Genomic DNA, 8,758 nt, shown 5'->3' with positions numbered 1-8,758 from the left:
GAGCACCACAAATTATGTCACCAATCCTGATTCCAGGATAAATCGTGAATTACAAATGTTCAAAAATGGACAAGATGACATTACTATTGTGACAAGACAGAGCTAAAATGGACCAGCTATACAGGAAGGGATTCACGACTCTCCACATTCTAATCCCTGGCTTTCAGAAAAAGTCCCTCCTCCTAAAAAACTGAGTCATAATTCATCACCTCTTCTCCACGCCAACCTTGTATTAATGGCCTAAGTTCTCCAAACTGATGAATTATGTATCAGGGATGATGACAGTGAGGAGCGTAACAAGAACAAATGATTCATTCAAGTTAGGATCCTTTGAGAAGGGCTTACAAACATGTGCACAAGGTCTAGGAAGAACACAAGGTGCTAGTGAACTAGCCCAGATTAGAACCAGTGAACCTGACTTGGAAGGAGAGGCTTGAGTAGAGGAGGCTACTTGACTAAAGTATTGATACTTACTCAAGGAGCATAAACAGCGAGAGGCAACCTCAGCCAGAAGACCTAGGACTCTGCCCACCTTCTACCCTCCTGCTGATCTTCAGCAATGGCCGCCACTTGGCCAAACCCAACCCAAAGGAGGAGGGAAAATACCATATGCATAAGCTTTACAAGTTGGGTTTCCTGGAGCAGAAAACAATGGAGAGTGGATCTTGAGAGGAAGAATGAAACGACCTATCACAGTCAACTCCTTTTTACTGTCAGCATTCATTGTTGCCTTTTTCCAGATAGAAGATCCCTGCCCCCAACACAAGGAAGGTTTGGCATTGATTGGCAACCATATCATAAGGTGATGTCAATTCAGTTCTATTCCTATCCCAAACTTTGTATGATACGCAAATACTGAGGTTTTCTGTATAAAAGGTGGATAGAAAAAATAAGTAGTTAGATAACATAAATCATGGTTGTTATTTCTGTACTTGGTTCATAAGAATTAGTTTGAGATTGCAGCTTTCATTTTCTACTCCACAAACTTCATTTCCATGGCAAGAGTCTGCTATCTAGTCCTTCAGGGGGTTGCCATAGTTTTCTATTAGCCAGGACTATTGTGTAAGGGAACATTGAAGTCACTCCAGTGAATTCCCTGAATCCAAGATATAGTCTTCCTTCCTTCTAGCATGAAGAAGAAATTCAATTTCCCTCTGAAAATTAGAATCAATTTTCTCTACCAATTCAGTGATAAGGGAAAAAAAAAAATATATATATATATATATATATATGGAGAGAGAGAGGGGGGCAGGTAGGACAGTCACAGTTTTAAGTCCAAGGGAAATATAACTATGTTGCCTGCTGGAAACATTTCTCCCTCAAGAACAAGGAACTTCAAACTCACAGAGAAACAAAAAATATAATCTTCAAGGTGTACCTCAGTGACTTACTTCCGCCAGCCATGCCCCACCTACCTATATAGTACCACTCTGTAATCCATTCAAATTATTAACTCATCAAATGGATTAATCCGCTGATGAGGTTTTCAGCTCTCAGGATCTAATAATTTTACCTTCTGCATTAACACAGGGACTTTGGGGGGACATCTCATATCCAAATCATAGCAGTATGTGTTTGTGAGAAAGACAAAAAGAAGAATTCAAGTTAATCAAGCCTACTTTAAGGTTAATGGATTTGCCTAGAGATGTCTAATGTTGTAGTAAGCTCACAAATTTTTATGTCTGAAGTACTGCACAACCAACAATGGATTTCATAGATTCTATTATATAGAAATGAGTAAATTGAGCAAGGAAAATGAAAATACTTACAGAGAATGCACAAACTCTATTAAATGATTACAATTTTATTAGAATTTTAAGTAGAGGAACTTATCAAGTCACTAGGGTAGTAAAGACTGTCTGAAATGTCAGCTTTTAGCATATATGTCTACAAAAGCCCCAAACTGATTTACATTTCTTTCTTTCAATATTAAACATTTGGTTATTTGCAAAAGTGAATAATGATTAAAATATATTTAAACCTCTTTTTTTCACTTTCTTACTAAACTCACTTTTCTTATAGCCTGTGGCCTTATATCCTTTGCATATCAGCCTAGTTTTAATGAAAATGTCTGGTTTTTAAAAGGAACACTAGGAAATCTGTTTAATATTATATTCCAAGAATGGTATTATCTTACAGTAGGCAAATAGAAATACATTGGGCTTTAAATTGTAATTTCATTTCTATTGGACCAATGAAATGCCAGAAATAAGGGTGCAAGTATCAATTCATGTATTAATTTAACCAGTTTTTTCTTTTAAGGAATTTTTTAAAATTTATGGTTCTTTTTAGTTCTACATGACAGTAGAATCCATTTTGATATGATTATGCAAGCATGGAATATATCTAGTTAGGACCCCATTCTGCTATGCACCATCCACCATGACAGATGAGAGGTGCACTGGAGAAAACAAGCAGGGTTAATAAATCAAGGCTTAAAAAACAGAATCCTATCCCTCAAGAGGCATGAAATCAAGTACTGAGAATTGAACATATACCTAAGGAATGCGACTGTGATAACATCAGAGGAATAACACACTGAAGAGATCAATACAAGAGGAAGTCACTTGAGTGTTTGGGTTTAGGGAAACTTGTCTTTGGGGAGATGTTTGCTTCCCAGGGACAAAGAGCAGAAGAGGGGCTATGAACAAAGCAATTCGTGAGGCAGAAATATGAACTTACAAGCCATTTGCTTTGAATTATTACTTAACACTGGAAGTATCTAAAATCACCCATGGAAAGAATGTAAAGATAAAAGAGAAGAGGGCTAGTTTGCTCAAGGCTGAGTTTGGAATAAATGGACATTTGTTGGTAGAGGAAACGGGGATTGTTACTCAGAATTCAATGATTAAGTGAAAGGCACTGAGAAAGAAAGGTTTAAAGACAGTTAAGGTAATATCCAGTTACAAAAGTCAAAGTCAGAGGGCTCCAACTCGGTGCCTTCACCAGAAAGTATTCCCCTGGTATGCACTAGGAGAGTGCCCTGCACAAGGCAGCTTTACTCATGGAAACTTTTCTGGTTCCTCTGAAGTCCTTTCCACTTTGAAGTTTATCTCACACCTTCTCTTACACTGATTATTTCCAGACTTCTGCCTCCCTTTCCGTTTGGGCCCCACATCCTCTTCTTAAACTGACTGGTTATCTAGCACAAGGTTTTTGAGGTCTGTAGGGCAATAACTGTGCAACTGTCACACCACACACACAGGAAGCCAGTTTTACATTATTGCAAAATGCCTTTTAAAAAACAAAGCAATATTGTGAACTGGTAGTACTAACAATAATAGTTTAATAGCGATGAAGAAGAAAGTTTTTCTTGTAGCAAATTTTCCAAAGCAATTCTATGTGTTATAATCCTGAATAGCTTGTAGTATAGATTAGATTTTATATCCGGGAAGCCTCAACTTATTTTCTTACTCTTTATCTCTGCTAAATGTGAAACTTTGAATTTATACACATTATCACCAATGGCAGCAATGACCTAAACATGGGCCTAAAAATTATGGGAAGATCTCTCCAGAACACACTAAAAGCACCATCAGATGCTAAGTTAATGAACACAGCATACCCTATTGCCTATTTTAACTTATAAAATAATGGAAACTTGGTTCTTCGCTTGTGTGTTGGTTTCATTCAGCTTTAGAAGGTTTTTCTTTTTAAAATTGTAATATATAACTAGCTTTAGATATTGTTTCTGAAGATGTGCAATACGTCATTTCTTTGTTTCTCCAACAAGAGAGTCAGCTCTTCACAAGCAATTTTGGTTTTGGTATAAAAATAGGAGCTTTATTACAAATTCTGGCATTTTTAATGGGTATTATGAACACTGACCTTTAAAAAAAACTAACATGGTTTAAATGGCATTGCCACTGTTATGAAAATTTCATTCCTCATTTTAAAAACTCAGGTTTTAGAAAACTTACATGCACACAAAAACCTTCACATGGGTGTTTGTTGTGACTTTATTCATAATTGCCCAATTGAAACAACCAAGAGGTCCTTCAATGGATGAATGGATCAACTGTGATGCATTCAAACAATGGAATATCATTTAGCACTTGAAAGAAATGACCACCAAGCCATGGAAAGATATGAAGGAAACTTAAATGTGTATTACTAAGTGAAAGAAGCCAGTCTGAAAAGGCTACATACTGTATGATTCCAACTATATGCAATTTTGGAAAAGGCAAAACTATGGAGAGTGTTATAAGATCAGTTGGATAGGAGAAGGAAAGATGAACAGGTAGAACACACAGAGAATTTCTGGCACCATGAAAGTACTCTATACGATACTACTGTGGTGGATCCATGCTGCTATACGTTTGTCCAAACCCACAGAACGTACAACAGGATCAAACCTTGCCAGGCCTGGAATTCCAGCAGCTCAGGAGACTGAGGCAGGAGGATCACAAGTTTAAAACCAGTCTCAGCAACATAGCAAGGCCCTAAGGGACTTAGTGAGAACTTTTCACAAAATAAAAAATAAAAAGGGTGTGGCTTAGTGGTTAAGCACCCTTAGGTTCAATTCCCAGTACCTTAAAAAAATAAAAATAAAATGGGCAAATTCTAATGTAAAGGTCAGACATTGGGAGATAATGATTTGTCAATGCAGGTTCATTGATGGGAACAAATGCACCCCTATGGGAGAGTGACAGTGGAGAGGGCTAGGTGGGTTTGTAAGGTAACAGGTTTATAAGAATTGTATTTTCCACTCAGTTTTGCTACGAACCTAAAAATGCTATTTTAGTCAGGTTTTTCATTGCTGTAACCAAAAGACCTGACAAGAATAACATAGAGGAGGTAAAGTTTATGTGGAGTTCACTGTCTCAGAGAATTCAGTTTATAGATGGACTCCTTAGCTCTGGGCCCAAGATGTGGTAGAACATCACAACAGAAGGATAGAGAGAAGAAAAGCAGCTCAGAACATGGCACCAGGAAGCAGAGCAAAAATTCTGCTCACCAGGTACAAATAGCCCAAAGGCACAAATCCAGGGTCCTACCTCCTCCAGCCATATCCTACCTGCCTACGGTTACCCACCCCCACCTTTAATGCCTATCATTGAATTAATACACTGATTAGGTTAAGGCTCTTATAACCCAGACATTTTACCTCCAAGCTTTCTTGCTTTGTCTTACACGTGAGCTTTTGGGGGATACTGTATATTTAAATCATAACAGATGCTATAAAAGAAGTTTACTTGAAACAAAAACTCACGTGTGCTCCTTTCCTCTTCAAGTGAGGATACTCTTACACCCACATTGAAAGCAAAATACACTTATTAAAATAGCCATTTCCGGTTGTACGCGCTAAGCGACGGAGTTCAGTCATAGTGTGGGTTTATATCAAGTCGCCTCTGGCGTTGCCGTACTCGACCGACCGACTCCCAAAAATGAGGGCAGGTGTACTCCGAGTGTCGAGGCTCTGGGCTTGGATAAGACTGGCAGGTAACTGTGTTTGAGAGTCAAAGTTTTAACTGTTGTTAGAGACCATGGATTGAGGATGCACTGCTTTGGAGTTTCTCAGTCACTGTGTCTTCCTTCACTGTGGTTTTAATGACTTCAGATACTCCATTAGTTCCAAAGATGCAAGATGGCGGCGGGAAGTGAGTAAGCCACTCCGTGCTCCGCGCCACCGCGCCCGCAGCGTATGTTGCCACGTCTTAAAAGAAGAAGTAAAGATCATTAAAGGAGATCTGTCGACAAAGACTCAGCACCGTGTCAAGAAAGGGGCCTAGGTGGAGTGAATCCGCCATGACTCCAGCCAAGGTGGAGTGAGTCCATCACGACTTCAGTGCGAGCAGTAAGGCTGCATCCCCCGAGCTGCCCGGCTCCCTCGGCCCCTTCTCCTTCTCCTCTCCGCCTTTCCGCTTTGCTTCTCCCCCGCCGTCTCTCCTCCCACGCTCACTCCCTAAATCTAGATCTCAATTTCTTTCCCCCACCCCGCCCGCTCTCCGTGTGTCCAGTACCCGGCCCGCACGGGCCCTGAGGCGCTGCCTCCCCTCCCCCAGCCCGCACCCCCTCCCCGGAGGTCCCGAAGGCCACAGCTGGGCTGCTGCCGCCGCCGCCACCGCCACCGCTTCCCGCGGAGAACCATAGAGCAGACTCTTCACCGTGCGAGTGAGCTGCCGAGGAAAATGGAACGCCTGATAAGATGAGTGACAATTTAAAATCTAAGTGATCCAACATGGCGGCGGACGCGGAGAGATCAAGTCTCTAACCCCTTCAGCTGCGCGAGCATAGGGAGAAGTAAACTGTCAAAATACTGTTCGCTCAGGACCACTAGGCACTGTTGAGCTGAAGGGGATCCCGGGCGAACAGTCTGCCCCTCTCAGAACACACCGAGCCCGGATTGGGCTGCATTCTAGTTCTGGTTCGCCTGCTTCTAGTGACTGAGCACTAATGATCCCACTGAAATAACTAGTCGGCCCACCTGAACTCACAGAGGTAAAAGCCAACTGAGCACGATAGTCAGACCCAGGGTATCCCTCTGCTGACAACAGAGGTCCCTTGCACCACCTACCAGGGGAGTTGCTACCTGAGGGCAAACAAATTCGCTGGGGGTCCTCAGCCTCAAGCCCTACAAACTTAGGGTCTGAGGGAGGCAAACAGAAAGTGTGTGCCCAGGCATCCATGGAAACAGGGCTCCCAGGAGCAGCAGACCCGGCGTGTAGCCAGTATTGTGGTGAGCGTCACAGGTGAGCGGGGCTTGGCTTGAGGAACCACAAGAGAAGGCCCTAGGCACTCAGGATTGGAGACCCGCACAGTCTGGGAAGAAGAGCTGAGGAACAGTGATTGGTTCCCACCCATCAAGAAGAGAAGCCTGGCCCAGTGGGCATAGCTCCACCTACAGGAAGAGAAGTTAATTGAGCTCTATGACTGCATTTATTATTATTATTATTATTTTTAATGATTTTTATTGGTATTTTTTTAATTTTATTTTTACTTTTTGTTGTTGATGATGTTGTTGTTCTTCAACTTTCTTATTAATGGTTTCAATTTTTTTAATTCTTTTTATTCTATTATTATTACTATTATTTTTTAAACTTTAATTTCCATTTGTTTATTATCATTATAATTTTTTGGGGTTTTAAATTTTTATTTTTTCATTTTTTCTTTCTTTCTTTTCACTTTTTTCTTTTGTCTTTTCATTTCTTTTCAATTTTCTTATTCCCCCTTTCTTGAATTCTACCTGCCTACACTCACTCTCTTTAGTCACTTCTTCCCTTCCCTTCTAATATCTCTCCTCCCAAGCATCAAATAAATTTATAAGAGTAAACAGTCTCAGCAGTCAAACAGAACAAGAAGTATCATGAGCATAAAAAAGCAAGGAAGAAAAGGAGTACAAACAATGAAGGACAGCCTAAATATTCAGGAGGACCTGGAGTCATCAGAAAAATGGCCATATAAAGAACTCAAGGAACACTTTAGACAGATGGAAAGGAACCTTAAAGATCACATTAAAAATGAATTACATAAACAGATAAAAGAAGAAGTTAAGCATCTTTATCAGGAGATAGAGATTATAAAAAAAATCAAACAATAATTCTAGAAATGAAGGAAACGATAAACCAAATTAAAAACTCAATCGAGAGTATCACTAACAGAGTGGAGCAAGTAAAAGCCAGAACGTCAGATAATGAAGACAAAATATATCATCTTGAAAAGAGTCTAGACAACTCAGATAGGCTGGTAAAAAATCACGAGAAAAACATCCAAGAGATTTGGGATAAATTAAAAAATCCAAACTTATGAGTCATCGGGATAGAGGAAGGCACAGAGATTCATACCAAGGGAATGAGTAACCTGCTGAATGAAATAATTACAAAAAACTTTCCAGAAATAAAAAAGGAAACAGATATATACAAATTGTAGATGCATACAGGACACCGAGCACACAAAATCACAGTAGACCAACGCCAAGACACATTGTTATGAAGATATCCAATATACAGAACAAAGAGAAAATATTAAAAGCTACAAGAGAAAACAGGCAGATTACATTTAGGGGTAAACCAATAAGGTTAACAACGGATTTTTCATCACAGACGCTGAAAGCGAGAAGATCCTGGAACAACATATTTCAAACACTGAAAGACAATGGATGCCAACCAAGAATTCTGTATCCAGCAAAATTAAGCTTCAGATATGACAACGAAATAAAAATCTTTCATGATAAACAAAAGCTAAAAGAATTTGTAGCCAGAAAATCGGCATTGCAAAGCGTCTTGAGCAAAACTCTACATGAGGAAGAAATGAAAAACAATAACCAAAACCATCAGCGGGAAGTGCCTCGGTAAAGACAGAGGACGGGGGGAAAGCTAATCATGGAGAAACAAACTAAATTAGAAAAAAAAAAGAGATAAATAATCAAACATGGCAGGAAGTACAAACCATATATCAATAGTAACTCTAAACGTTAATGGCTTAAACTCGCCAATAAAGCGACATAGGCTGGTAACATGGATTAAAAAAACAAATCCAACAATATGCTGCCTCCAGGAGACACATCTGATTGGAAAAGACATACACAGGCTCAAGGTAAAAGGTTGGGAAAAAATATACCACGCACATGGTCCTCGTAAGCAAGCAGGGGTGGCCATTCTCATATCGAATAAAATTGACTTCAAGACTAAGTTAATCAAAAGGGATAAGGAAGGACATTATATACTGTTAAAAGGAACCATTCACCAACAAGACATAACAATCATCAATATTTATGCACCAAATAATGGCGCTGCGACGTTCATAAAACAAACTCTCC

General features: G+C 39.8%; 1 long non-coding RNA gene across 1 annotated transcript in view; it reads right to left on the bottom strand.

Moving 5' to 3' along the window:
• Positions 1 to 3,777: 3,777 nt before the first annotated feature.
• LOC308645285 overlaps positions 3,778 to 8,758 on the bottom strand; it is a 209,743-nt gene continuing 204,762 nt past the window's right edge. The window contains exon 3 of the long non-coding RNA XR_014021175.1: positions 3,778 to 5,656. This is a non-coding gene — a long non-coding RNA (uncharacterized lncRNA). The remainder of the gene's footprint in view (positions 5,657 to 8,758) is intronic.

Source organism: Spermophilus citellus, assembly GCF_964194105.1.
Source record: "Spermophilus citellus genome assembly, chromosome: 3".
NCBI classification, from domain to species: domain Eukaryota; kingdom Metazoa; phylum Chordata; class Mammalia; order Rodentia; family Sciuridae; genus Spermophilus; species Spermophilus citellus.
Note: the sequence above shows the minus strand (reverse complement) of the source record. Positions and strands in the feature narration are given on the sequence as shown.